This window comes from Coturnix japonica, chromosome 2 (assembly GCF_054131305.1).
Source record: "Coturnix japonica strain WE chromosome 2, WE-NBRP24, whole genome shotgun sequence".
NCBI lineage: Eukaryota > Metazoa > Chordata > Aves > Galliformes > Phasianidae > Coturnix > Coturnix japonica.
In genome coordinates, this window is record NC_140664.1 from 49789394 (window position 1) to 49803853 (window position 14460).

The window sequence follows — 14460 nt, forward strand, 5'->3', positions numbered from 1 at the left end:
TTGGTCACAAGATTTTGACTTAAGGCTCAGTTTCAGTTTTGGAGACACATAATGTCTGAACGTGTGGCGATGGCATCTACACCACAAATGTTGTTCTGCGTGGCTTTGGTCCTCTCAGCATACTGATTATCTTTGGCAAAGCCTCTCTCTGTTACCTCCTTTGCAAGAAAACATCCGTAACAGCTTTTCAGCCACAGGAATTATCAGTGACGGTACTCTGTTGAGCACTGGTTGGACATGCTCAGTGACCTGGACCAGAACCCTTGGTTTGTGATGTGGGATTCTAAAAGAGGATTATGACAAGAGTACAAGCATAGACCTACCACCCTGCAGTTGCTGAGCAGTGTGTCTCAGTTCTCCCTTCTGGACAGGAGCAGAGGCTGCCTGGAACCTCTTTAACACCTTTTCCAAATCTGTTCCACTGGGTTCAGTAAAAAACCCTGTAATTTCCTACAGTTTGTTCTGCATCTGTTCAGGTAGTACTACCACTAACATTTAAACCAGAAATGTCAGCACTCTCATTCAAACAGGCATTTCCTGGAAAAGCCTGATATTTCTCAGTGGACGTTCTTTCTTCTTTTTCTCCCTTGGGAATGAAATAAACAACACATCCCTGCTGATGAGAGCCTTGAAACCTCCGTTTCCCATATCCTGTACTGAAGAAGAGCTTTATTTCAGACTCAGCTGATATCAGGTAATATAGAGTAGTGAATCTACAGATTTCTGTATGCTATGTTTACTCTCTCTGCTTACTTACTTGAGATGAAAAATCAATTGTGGTTATGGAACCAGTAAAACAAATTATTGTTCTCTCACTTCCAGCATATCTGACAGTCAGCAACACTTGTCAACACCAAACCCATCATCAGAGTTGGTAAATGCTAAATTATTGATTTGGACAAGAATACAGGGCTGTGAGCTCAGACTTTGTCATATTTAATATGAAATACTTAATAATTTGCTATACTTTATTTAATCATTAATTTTGTATCGTATATACATTTTAAGTGTTCATTATGATTTAGGACATGAGAAATACATAACAGTAGGTCCTGGAGCATGCTGTAATCCACTTCTCTTGGTGAGATTTTTCAAGTTTCATAATATGACACTTTGATTTTTATATGCCTTATGCTTATAATTTCAGTTTCCTTTTAGTCCTCTCAAAATTCCAGTTCTTAATCTGAACATTCAGCATGAGAACTTAATGCCCAGACTGGCACATTTCTGTTGTCCACTAGGATATGTTTGAGCTTTGACCATTACCAGGGTTTTGCTCTATTTTGGCCATTAAATGTGCTTCTTTGTTGTACTTCACTTTCTTTACATCATGTGTAATGCTTAGATGTCTGGCTGAAAGGTGTGGACCCATTTTGAGAATAAAATGTTAAAAGTATTCTGCTCTGTGTACACAGACTGAAGATAGAAACTGACCTTTCATTATGCCACTATTGCTGTACAATCTTCCCTGCAATGTGAAAATGCATTATCATAAGTTTTGGCATATTGCCATACCCTAATAAAATATTTTAGCAAGGACATTTTTTGAGTTAGTGCCAAGTATAGCACTATATTTAAGTGCACAACCTTTATGAATATAATGAGCAGACATTAGCAGTCTCCCAGTGCCTAATTCTTAAATAACTTTTCAGGATATTGAAAAAGTGTATATCAATTAGTGAGTATTACTACCAAAAAGCTAACAATTTTTGCTAAATAGCAACAAAACTTCTAGAAAGAAATAGAGTAATTTCCCACTGATCTTATATTTATTTTCATATACCTGGATAAAACAATTAATTTATACAACTGCTCTTTTGCTGCCATCTGTCACATGGAAATAGAGATTAAAGTGGGAAGGTTCTATCTCTACTTCATGTCACCAACATCTGCCTCTGATATCATGGGCATATTAAAATTGGAGGCATTACTTCCAGAGAGTAGCCCTCATATTTTTAAATAAGCAAACTTGATATTAAGCATTGCACCCTCCACACCTGGAACATCTGGAAAAACATGGTCAGGGGGGTGTCTGTTTCTGATGTGTATGCTTCTGTTCATTAATGGTTTGTTGTTGTAAAGTTTTTTTGTACTTCAGTATTAGGAAGAACCTTCATTGTGGTTTAACATGGCAGGTGGCTCAGTAGTATTCAGTTGTTCACTCATTTTCCCCCTTCCTATTGGAATGGGGGGAGAATTTAAAAAGTATATATAAAAAATAAAAAGTAAAATCCAAAGAACTTATGGGTTGAGATAAAAGAGAAAAGTAAAAGGAATGTAGTTATGACTGTATATATATAAATGTATATAACAAGTGATGCACAAGCTTACCATGCCCTGACTGATGCCCAGCTAGCCCCCCAAGCAGCTGAAGAGAGAGAGAGATAAACTCCCATCCCCTCACAACTCCTTTCACATGATATCATATAATATGGAATATCACTTTAGCCAGTTTAAGTCAGCTGTTCTGATTCTGTTCCACCCCATCGCTCCTTGGACCCTTCACTGCAAATGGCCTTAGCTCTGTACTGCACTGCTGAGCAGTAACTATAAAAATCTGTGTTATCAACATTTTCTCCTAGAACCACAACACAGATATCATACCAGATATGCTGAAGAAAACAATTCCATACCAGCTGAAACTAAGACAACCTTTTAGAAAAATAGCATTATAAATGCTCTAACAGAAATAGAGTTTATATTCTGCAAGTCTCGGAGTTTTCATTTCAGTATATGTAGGCAAATGGTAATAACTAAAGGAAAAGAGATTTCATTTGCTTTCTGCTGGTTCTGATAGCTCGCCACTGAAAGCTGACTCATACCTAGCAGAGGGAAGTATCTGTAGGTAAGTTATTAAATAATAGTAAACAAAAAGGGAGTTTATGATAGCAGATGTATCACTTAAACTGGTTAATTCTTTCATTTCCACAGTAATAGTTTAAGTTAAAAAGTAAAAGTAAAATAAATGTAAAATTTAAAAACAGCAGAAATAAAGCTGCTAGCAGAATTGTCTTTCATAACTTGCGAAAGGCACAGAAGGTCATAATGCTTTGTCTGGTTGTAGAAGTTATACTACTTGACCTATGCTATGCACCAGATCAAAGGTGTTTTAACATGCCATTTGTACATGAGGACATTGTATTTTGACAAAAACAAAATATTTCTAGAACTGCACTCTTTTGATAATACTTAAGAGAAGGAAAATATATCCTGCTAGTCAAAACTGAATAATTTGAACATTTCAAAATCTCATAATTTTTCATTACTGAAATTCTTACATTATCAAATTATTTTAAACATTATGTAGCATGCCATAGAATGATTTTGTAATCTGTTATCAACTTTTGAGTATTTTCCCCATTTTTGTTTGTGTGTGTGTGTGTTATAAAATTCTTTTCTTCATTCTATTTCACAGATTTTCTTTCAGAATAAAAACTTAGTTTTCAATCAAGTAACTGAATACTGTTATAGTTACACTGACAGAGCAACCCCACATGGGTACACTTTAATGCATTTAAAGTGTGCTATATTGGCAAAATTAATGTTACATTTTTTTGCATCTGAAATAAAAACTGTCTCTTTTTGAGGCTGTTGAGAACTTAGACGGAATTTGTGGTAGTTCATTGCTGTTTTTCAGGTTGCTATATGAGTCACCGCCGAGGAGATTCTGTATTTTAAATATGTAGCAAACAGTGGTGATTTTATTACTTAGAATTTAATTTATTACAAGACTGATATTACATTTACAAAATGATGCCCTTTTGTTTGGTTTGCTACAGTTAGGAAATGCAGCAGCTGCAGCCAAATGCTTTTAGTCAAAACCAAACATGCTCTTTTTGAATACTCCATCATCCAGACATGGAAAAAATAGAGCTTGATATTGTGAATTCTTGCTTAAGGAGAACTCAGTGATTGCTATTTAGAGCAACTTCAGCATGTCTCATCATTTAAGGCCCAATGCAAAACTTCTAGAATTCAGTAGGAGTACCTATGTGGGCTTCCATAGACTTTGGATCAGGGTGTGAAAAGAAGCTCCATGTCTCATTATTTAGTAAGAAATAGTGGAATTTGTTTCAAAAGGTGAAACAGATATTGATCTGTTGTGTGAAACGCTTTTACATGGTCTTCTAAACACTTGGACTATGCCCTGGAATTGTTTTTCATGGTTCTTGCTTAATATTCAAGTCACACTGACTGACCAAGTTTGAACCTAATAATCTGAAATTTTATACCCTGGAAATTTTGGCTAAACTTCTCAACCTTATTTCATGCCTAGATACTCAGTGCATACTGTGGTAGTGTGTGTTTGTTTAGCAGCAAATTCTACTAGGTGTCAATGAAAAAGGTTTGTATGGATTAATACAAAGAAAACATTGATTCAGAATCGGTCTGTAGTGGCATTAGTATAAACACCTTGTTGCCTTGCCTCAACACTTCTCTGCAATATATGTACAAACGTAACTGCCATCTTTAAGGCAAGAAGTAGAAGCTAGACTGGACCTGGGATTCTCTTGTCCTAGCAAAGGGACAAAAGTGGTAGAGATGCCTCAAGAACAAGAGGAAACTTGATTTATATATATATATATTATTGTATATAAAAATATGTATATTTTTATATATTATTTATATTATATATATATAAATGGGTGTGCTGGCTTGAAGGCTGCTGGGATTAAATACCTAGTACACAGTCTAACTCTCACCTCAGTCTCAGAAGGGAAAGTAGCAGCAACAGACCTGTTTTTCCAAAAAATGCTGCAAATGCAGGTGATGTTTATAGCGTGTCAATCTACTCATCTGCCATCAGAAGTAGCCACTCTGTCTCTGCCTAAAGTTCACTTTATTTTTGGTCATTTGCCTGTTTAAGAGACATATTCAACACTCCTTTAAATGCTGGCAAAATCAGACATGACTACAAAGACTTTTGGGGATTGACTATGGAAACTTCCATCATTCAAACAGCCAAAAAAAAAAAAAAAAATAATAATAAAAAAAATGTACTTTATGTAGCCAGTATAATATATATATATATAGTATATAGTATTTTAGTGTACTTTGGCAGTTCTGGTTGTTTCTATCAGATGGTCAAAACTGTTATTGTAAAGAGCTGTCAAGTATAGTAAAAGCTTTCCTTTTTTTTTTTTCAGTCATTGCATGTGAAAGGAATAGAACAATAAACTCTACTAAGACTGATTTTTACAGTCCCTGTTGCAGTAATTCAGTAAACTAAAATTGAAATTTGACATTTGTTGACTTTTAAGACCAGCAACAGTCAGCCACGGGGAGAAAACTATATGTTTTTTTGTTTCTGACTTGCATTCCTAATCCCTATAAAATGTCAAATTGAAGGTGACAGTGAGCAAGTCTCCTGTGAAAGAGTGTAACAAGGTATGCTCCTGCCACTTGACTTGCAGACACTTGCAGAGCATCATTTTTGCTGACAGTAGAAAGATAGTGTTTTCATGACAAACACCGAAATACGTAAAATGAATTTTGGTGACATTTACTGACCAGATCCCAACTTTATATCTTCTACTCAAGTGCACAGTATTCTTTTACTGATTTCCCATTCCAAGGCAATATGCAGTACAAATTCAATGAAGCATGCTATTTGGGGAACGTCTTACAGACTGACTCTCTCAAGAGTAGCTGCCATATAGCTTGAGGTTCACTGCTTAGTTATATAATACACACTGTACTTGGACAAGGAAAAAAGAGAAAAACACAACTAGCTTGTAACCTTTCACATGGTCTTATTGTTATTATTGTTTGAGGCAAAACAGCTTGATTGCTGTTGTTCTGACAATTAATCTGTTTCTAAAATAATAAACTACACAAACAAAAATGAAGCACAGTCACAAGACTGATGTGGGTTATGGAGTTCTTATGATCTAATGGATGCTAATCTGTTCTGAAGGCAAGATAGAGCACTTTACTTAGCTTGTACTTAGTCCTACCTTCTGTTTTCTCAATTTGAAAGTTCTCCTCTGTCATGATTTCTTCTTTCCAAATATTTTTTTAGCTTTTTTGTTTTGTCCTTTTTGCACGTTCTGTGTTTTGCATGGACAATCTACTTTCAACGACATGATTTATTTGCATGTTAGTGGCCATTTGTGAAATGGCTGATTTGATAAATGCTGCTCTAAATGCTTTTTCAACTTTCTCCTGTGAGAACTCTTAATTTTTCACAAAAGGAGGACATTACAAAACCGGCATTATTTTTTATTTATTTATTTATTTATTTATTTATTTTTCCCTCTAAGCTTGATCCTAGTTTTCTGCTTAGAAACCTATTTCAAGAAAGGCAAACTGTTTCCACAGGAAATCACATTTTCAAAAACATAGCTACACATCAGGAAAGGTTTGGATGGAAAATATTTATTCCAGTTTCATTCTTTTTTGCACTAATAGCTGCCTTAAATGCACAGAACCTTGAATGACTTCCAGTTAGATCCATGGGCATTAAAGATTAGAAGTGTGTTCTTCCCAAACAGTTACTGTATTAGTAACTGCCTGATCAACACTGAGCCCCCAAGAAAAATAAAAACAAAAACATAAACAACAACAACAAAAAAAAAAGTAAGGGAGAAAAAATTTAAGGGCACATACTTTTTTCCTGTTCATAATATCATCCTTAACAATATCCTTAATTTCTAAGATTTATTTATAATCCTTTAATAAATTGAATTTATGTAAAAACTATTATTTTACAGTTAAAAATATTATAGCTATCTGAAACTAAGCCGTAACTTTAATTCTCTGTAGCTGTAGTCCATTGTGCAGTTTTGTGCACACACCTCACTTTGTACTCTTCAGTAGTTAGGAATATTGTAAGACATGCACTACTTTTAAACCCATTTTTTATTGAAGGTCACTGATGACTAATGTTATGTTCATTATTGTGGTGAAATATCTTCAAAATATCTTATGCCTCTCATAAGTTCATTACTGGAATATAAAAAATGAGATTAATATGGAGTAAATGACAAGCAAGGCTTGAAGACTTCAGTAAACAGTTGCACAGTATTTGGGGGTACATGCTTGTAGTTCTAAATGTAGAGATTTTACCTAAGCACTGTGTGATTTGTTAAAAAAAAAGAAAACAAAACAAGAAAATAAAACAACAACAATGTATGTCCATGTGACTGATCACAGAATCACAAGGTTTGAAAGGACCTACAAGATCACCTAGTCCAACCATCCTCCCACTACCATAGCTACAGAAAACCACTAAACCATATCTTGGAGCTCCTCATCCAGACACCTCTTGAACACTGCAAGGGACTGCAGCTCCACCATCCAGTGCCTGACCACTCTCTGAGATAAAAAGTTCCTTCTTATGACTAGTTTAAACCTCTTCAGTAAGGTCCTATAGTGGAACATGACTCAGAAAAGACAGAGAAGGGTAATGTGCCCATAAAGCTCAGTGAGTATAATAGTGTGAAACTGACCACAGCTATTGCAAAGAAAGCTAACTGGTCAGAGAGCACTGGACTTTAACAGTTCAAAATATTCAAAACTCGAGTAAAATAAATCCTATGGCAGGCATTACAAAGGAGTGAGAATGTTTCAGAGAAAAAATGCTGAAATAAAACATCAGAGGAGACACGAAAAAGATTGTCTAAGAATAGTTTGTCAGACCTCTTGTACAATTTGCATGTGGGTGTGCTGCTGCTAAAATAAACAGTCTTCTAGTTCTACCTGGCAACATCCAAGCACTTACAGAATTTACTAAATATGTCCATTTAGCCCCCCAGACCAAGCATAAGCTGAAACCCTGAGAGTAGCACTTGAAAAAGAATGAGTGAACAAGTAATGAGCAACCATAAAATATACTGTTGTAAAAAAATCCTCATTTGGTCAGTTATTTTCAAAGGCTCTATTTTTTAATACTTTTGGTTTCTCCTCCCAGTATGCACTGGGAAGTTTCTCCTAAGTCAAAAGTATGAGTTCAGAGCCAGTTGAGCAAACCACTTCACCATAAATTAAAATACTCTCTTTCCACTACCCTTAAGATTCTTTTCAAGTCTGTAGCCCTGAAAAGTCAGTAAAAACTGAGAATAAAATTACTTTTCAGAAATAAGAGAAAAACTATACTGGGGATTACTGTATAATCTGAAAGCGGAAAATCTATTTTTTTTGCTTCACTTTTTAACATTTCAGTTTGAAGGTTAAAAATAAAATCTCTATATTCTAAAAAACACCTACAAGGAACAGAGAAATAGGAGAGAGCAGAAAGTACTGCTACTAATGCCAGTAAATCAGAATTGTTATACTTTTCTGTTCCTGTGTATTTTTATTCTTTTTCAGATACCAATTTCTGCATTTTTCTAGAGATTCTTATTTACTAACCAAAGGTGAGGCAGAGAAATGGGGATTGGAACCAATTGATTTTTAAATTCCCTTCCAGTCCAATCCATTCTATGATTCTACAGTTCTAAATGTCTTTTCTTGATAAATGTCCCTGACAAATTTTATGGTGTTGTTTGTGAGTGGATGAGTCAGTCAGACTGCATCCCTCTGACAAATACAGGGTAGGACCACAGTGTGAGATAGAGTTGTTGGGCATATTTTTCATGTTAGTAAGAAGCAGTTTCACTGAGCAGAGCTGTTTGAACATGATTTTGAACCCAAAGGAACAAGCTTTACTGAGAGGTAGTGTGTTATTTTGAGTGCTGTAGTGTTTTAATGTGCTCTGGGACTGTAATCTCATATCAAAGTGGAGCAGAAAGGGTGGATGACCATCCACATGCGTAAGAGATTGCTCTATGGCATTATCCAGCCTTCTGCTAATAGATACATTTGCTCTAGTGATAATAAGAGTGATTAATCTTCGTGTTGAATTGCTATGGCATGTCTCTGCCTTTAATTTGCACAAACTTTAAGACAGTCCTTCTGAAGAATACTAGTCAGTGATCATTCAGTGCTTGCCAGAATTGGCACACAAGTCATCCCATGAGTTGAGGGATTTTGCTAAGCCTGGGCCTCAAGAGACATGAGATTGGCAGGAAAAGTAGCTACTGATGTATGAAATTCCATGGCTTGTGCAGCCAGTAAACATCAAAATCATGTCTCATGACTGACAGAGAAGAAATACCAAGTCCTGTACAGGATAACAAAGGGTAGGCACCATCTGCTACTCTGTGGAGTAGAATTATAAAATATGTCAGTCACACCATTGCTGAGAAAAGCAGAGAAAATGCTGCACGTTGCTGCATCTGCTATCATAGGTACAACTTACAAGGTAGAAAAATATGCCTGACATCATAGTGCAGAAAAGCCGATGATGGTGTCAACTTCTGTATGTGCAGAAAATAAGGCAGTTTAAAAGGATTGGTATTTGCAGTTCATAGTTGCGTGTAACACACGGGTGAGAATTCTCATGGTGATCGTGAATAATTGCTCTATTTTACTGTTTTAGTAAGCTCTGTATCATTGATGTTTTACTGTAGAAATAATACTGAAATAACTGAAAGATATAGACGTCAAAACATGTTTGAATCTGAAAGGTCTGCCCTGAAAGTAATGCCTCCTATTTTATTATGTTGCCCCACAATGTCAGAGGCAGATATTGTTGGGATAACAGTAAAGGCTGAACCTTCCCACCAATATTCCATTATATTTTGTTGCCATGTGACAGATGGCAGCAGACAAAATGGTTGTCTGACCTGGAAGTACAAATACAGCAAAGGGATGTCACTGAATTTTTCTATGCGGATAAAATGACACCCACTGAAATTCATTAACAGTCGCTGAATGTTAATGGAGATCAACCAGTAGATGTGAGCACAGTGAGGTGGTGAGTGGTGCATTTCAGCAATGATGCTGTCACAGCAGCCATGAAATTGTGGTCTCCTCCACTGGTGAGGATTTTTATGAATGTGGCATGAAGGTTCTTCTTCATCACAGGTGAAAATGCATAGCTAGCAGTGCTGTCAATGATGAAAAATACTGTTCTGCAGCTGAGGGCCTCTGCTCTATCAAATGATGTTATTATGCTCTTTGTATCTGTTGTAGTTTCTACAGAAGCAAACATCCTGCATTACTTTTAGAGCAACTTATGTAACTGTGGTTGTTTTTGTTTTCTTTTCTTTTCTTGTAGATTACTGCCCTTTGAGAGATGCAGTTTGGACTACTGATTAAAAATTCTTTGGGTATGCTCTGCTATCATATGTTCCAGCCTCCTACTACATGTGTCCATTAAAACAGGAGCTGGTTATTAAATATTTGAGTTCCCAGAAATGACATTTCACTGATCACTCTGAAGAATGTGGGTTATCTTCTTTCTTCATTTCTTAGTGAATAACAAAAATCTACAAGAATTTAAAAGAATAGCATCATTCTCATATTTGACCCTCACAAAGAATTTAATTTGTACTGTAGGGTTTATACTTTTTGGAATATAAAATGAATAAAAGGACAAAAATGTTTTGTTTTTTTTTTTTGGTTTTTTTTTTCTCCTTCTGACACTTTATATTCTTCCATTCACATGTTTAGGGGACCCTAATCAAAGAACACTTCCCTGATAAATCCCAGTTCCTAATGGTACTTTCAGATCATCTATCATTTCTGAAAGATTTAATTACATGTAAATCCATGGCAAAAGCCCTGATGATTAAATTCTGGCTCTGCATTGCTGTTTATTGCCATTTACACTGATGTAATGTGTCTGAGCTCAGACAAGTTGCAGTCCATTTTTCACTTATCTAAGCCACAAACAGACCCACAACCATCTGATTTATTAAAGAGTGCGTAACAAAGATGTGTTTAGCAATGATGTAATGGATTTGATTTCCCCTCTCCTGCCCCTGCCTTTTTCCTTTCAGTACTTGTTCTTATTTTACTGCAATAATAGTTATATAGCTCTGTAGATTTTGGATTCTGTATATTCTTTCTAAAAAATCAGCATATATATAAAACCACATGCAGAATCTTAAGAGTTAGATTTGCACTGAGTTAAGACAGAGTTGTCATTTGTATACCTTTATAGATTTACTTTTTCATTTCAGAACAACCACGGACAACTGTTAAAATATTATAAGGTATCACAGACTCACAGAATCATTAAGGTTGGGAAAGGCCACTAGGATAATCTAGTCCAACTATCAGGACATCTCTACCATGCACAATAACTACATCTCTTAGTGCCACACCTACACATTTCTTGTACATTTTCAGAAATGATAACTCTATCACCATCCTGGGTAGTCTTTTCCAATGCCTCACTACTGTTTATGAGAATAAATTTTTCCAAATATCCAGCCTGAAGCTCCCCTGGAACAGATTAACTGGCCTTGGACACCAGTAACTCTAATCGTCTGTTCCTTTAATTAATTCTTGCTTTTAATTGCAAAGAATTTTTTTCTCCAGCATATTAAGTACTCATCTATCTTAACGTTCTTGATAAATCTGGTAATTTCAGTCCTTATGATAAAATTCTAAGCTTATTCAATCTTGCTTTGTTTCGAAAATTTAAGGGAAAGTTTACTATGAAAATGGTTTAAAAAAATAACACTATCTATTCAGTGTTTAAAATGTTACTCATAATGACTGAAGAGTCCTTCCTTTAGTTTTTCAACAATGTTTCAATGTTACAAACGTTTCTGATGAAAATTTATTTCTTATTTTCTAGTGAAAACAAGAATTCTTTTCACAACAGAAATACAAGAGATAAATGAAAACAGTAAAAATGAAAGCATGATGTTTGATGTTTTGTGTTGCAAAAGCCTAAGTGCATTATACTCTCAAATATTAAGGATAAAAGGCTTTTGCAACACAAAACACTGATACCAAGACAGAGGCATCATATTTAGTGCCTCAATATTAAGAAAATATGAAGCCATCAGATTATACAATGCTTATAATAACATTGCATACTTATTATTCTAGAATTGTTATATTAATAAATATGAAATGTATTTATTTCTACTATTGCATTAAATTTCTATATGCTATATATCAAATCGCAGTTTTGATACTGTTATGAGGAACAAGGAATGAGAAACTGTTGTTTGTTTTATAAACTGCAATTGTCTTATTTTGTGTTGCTGACTACCTAAATTGCTGTACCTGATGGGAAACTCTAGCACTGCCTCCATGTAGGCAAATTCACTAATGGTGTTTTCTGGATTCAACGCTATCCTTCTAATGCAGGCTAATTTCCATTAACACCATTCATAAGCACTTCCAAAACTACTTACTTTTTTCTGAATATTGTCAGTTGTTTGTGATATGTTCAATGCTGCAGTAGCAGTACATAATTAGGGGAACTGAAAGCAGAGATGTAATTTATCCTCCACTATCTATGATGAGCCAAGGCTAGGCTTAATATTGAGACACTGCTATTTGATTAACAATTTATACTGTAATATTGTGCCACTATAAGAATATATCTATATGTATCATGTATATGCATGCAACAAGCATATATATGCACAAACACACACACATATAAGTTGCTTCAAAATTAATGCCTCCTTTCCATGGAAGCTACAACAGATACAAAGAACACAATAATGCTATTTGATGAAACAAATACTCAGCTACAAAACACTGTTTTTCCACACAGTCATCACCATTAGCTATGCATTTTCACCAGTGATGAACAAAAGCCTGCATGCTGTTCTCGTAAAAATTTGCACCAGCAGAGGTGACCCTCTGTCATGTCACCACTGCTGAAATGCATCACACACCACCTCACCATGCTCACATCCACTGGTTGGTCTCCATCGATGTTCAGAAAGCATTGATGAATGTTGATGGGTGCCATTTTTCCACATGGAGGAATTCAATCACACCCCTTTGCTTCAGATGCACTTCAGATGCAATGGAATACTGTTGGGAAGGTTCAACCTCTGCTGCCATATCACCAGCATTTGCCTCAGACGTTGTGAACCAACATAATAAAATAGGACACATTACTTGCAGAGCAGCCCTTGTATGTTTATTTATCTGTCATAAGAGATTGATCTTTGTGAGATGCCAACCTAGAAAGAAAAAAAAAAAAAAAAAAAAAAGAAAAAAAAAACACATTCACTTCCCTTCAATATTTTTTCTACAATATCTGTTTTATTTTCCACCCTCATTTTGCTGAAAATCCTTATGAGTTAAATTCCCACAGGAAGTGTTCTGTTTTTTAAAGGTTCTGTGCCTAACTATGTATGTTTGTGTATTCCTTATTCTTACATTATTTAATGAACATGTAAAATCTAGGCGGCCATGAACCTGAATTGTAGTAGCAGAGGATCTCTGAAAGGCAGAAGGCTGGGATCACTGCCAGCTATCTAAAGTGAGGCACACAGTACATGTAGCTAGCAAAGACAGGAAAGAGTATATCTGCATGCTTCAGAAGTATTTTTGTCGCAGTCAGAGTGGAAAAGCACTTTAGTCAAGCCCAGTAATGAACTGATTAGTCTGGTTGTGAAACCTGTTCGCAGTCAATTCACGTGATAATGTAAACCAATTCAGTCACAACTAGGATAACTTCTACAGTGTCTAAGAAGTGATTGTTTCTTGAGGGTTACTGAACTACAGGAACAGGTGCAAAGCAAAATGAGATCACCAAAGTAAAAGTAAAATGAGACAAGTAAAAAAACACCTCCTCCCCTCCTTTAAAAAAATAACATAAATTCCTTGCTGCTGTTCTTAGGGAAAGCTGGCAGAGTGCATCAATAGAAGGTCATTGTGACTTACAATGAAATCAGAAGTCGACAACCGAAGATTTGCCATCTTGTGATTTAAAACAGCAAAAAAGGAAGAGAAAAAAAACAACTTTCAATCAATCCTCCCAAAGCCACAAATGACAGGGTGATTGGGATGAAGGACACTTCTCTGAGCAAGAGATGGAAGAGGAACTGGGCCCATGAAACACAATGGATTTCTATAACTTAACTTCCAGTTAGGAGCCAAAACCTAAAATGACCATACATTTCAAAGTCGTGTAATTTGGTTCCCCCCAGGTGGCATAGCATGTGTGTGTCAGAGGGAGCCAGCACTTCATGCTCCAACTGAGAGTGGCCATAGTTATCATTTTAAAGACTTCAGTTATGCTGTTTTCTTCCTGCCCTTCTGCTGCTACTACCCAAAATCAGACTTTGCTGGATTCCAAAATTGCTAAATATTATGTAAGTCATACTTCATTACACTGTGCACCCTGAAACATCTAATGCACTTTGATCTGATTTAATACTGAAAATTCATAACGTAAATTAGAAGGAAGCACTTTGCTAAAACATATTTATAAATAAAGGCAAACTTTAAAAAAAAAAAAAAAATATATATATATATATATATTTAATGATGAATTAAAAAGAATAAATAAGCAAATAAAGCACCACAAGCACCACACACCTATTGAGGATGCAATGCCAAATAAAGCCTGTTCTAGGTTTTTGTTGTTTATTGTTTTAGTTTATTATTTTTTCAGACTACTGCTCAGGCATTCTACTAGTTCCCCCTCCT

General features: G+C 35.5%; 1 long non-coding RNA gene across 1 annotated transcript in view; it reads left to right on the plus strand.

The window, feature by feature from the left end:
• Positions 1–328: 328 nt before the first annotated feature.
• Positions 329–14460, plus strand: part of LOC107309984 (uncharacterized) — a 22164-nt gene continuing 8032 nt past the window's right edge. The window contains exon 1 of the long non-coding RNA XR_014942630.1: positions 329–694. This is a non-coding gene — a long non-coding RNA (uncharacterized LOC107309984). The remainder of the gene's footprint in view (positions 695–14460) is intronic.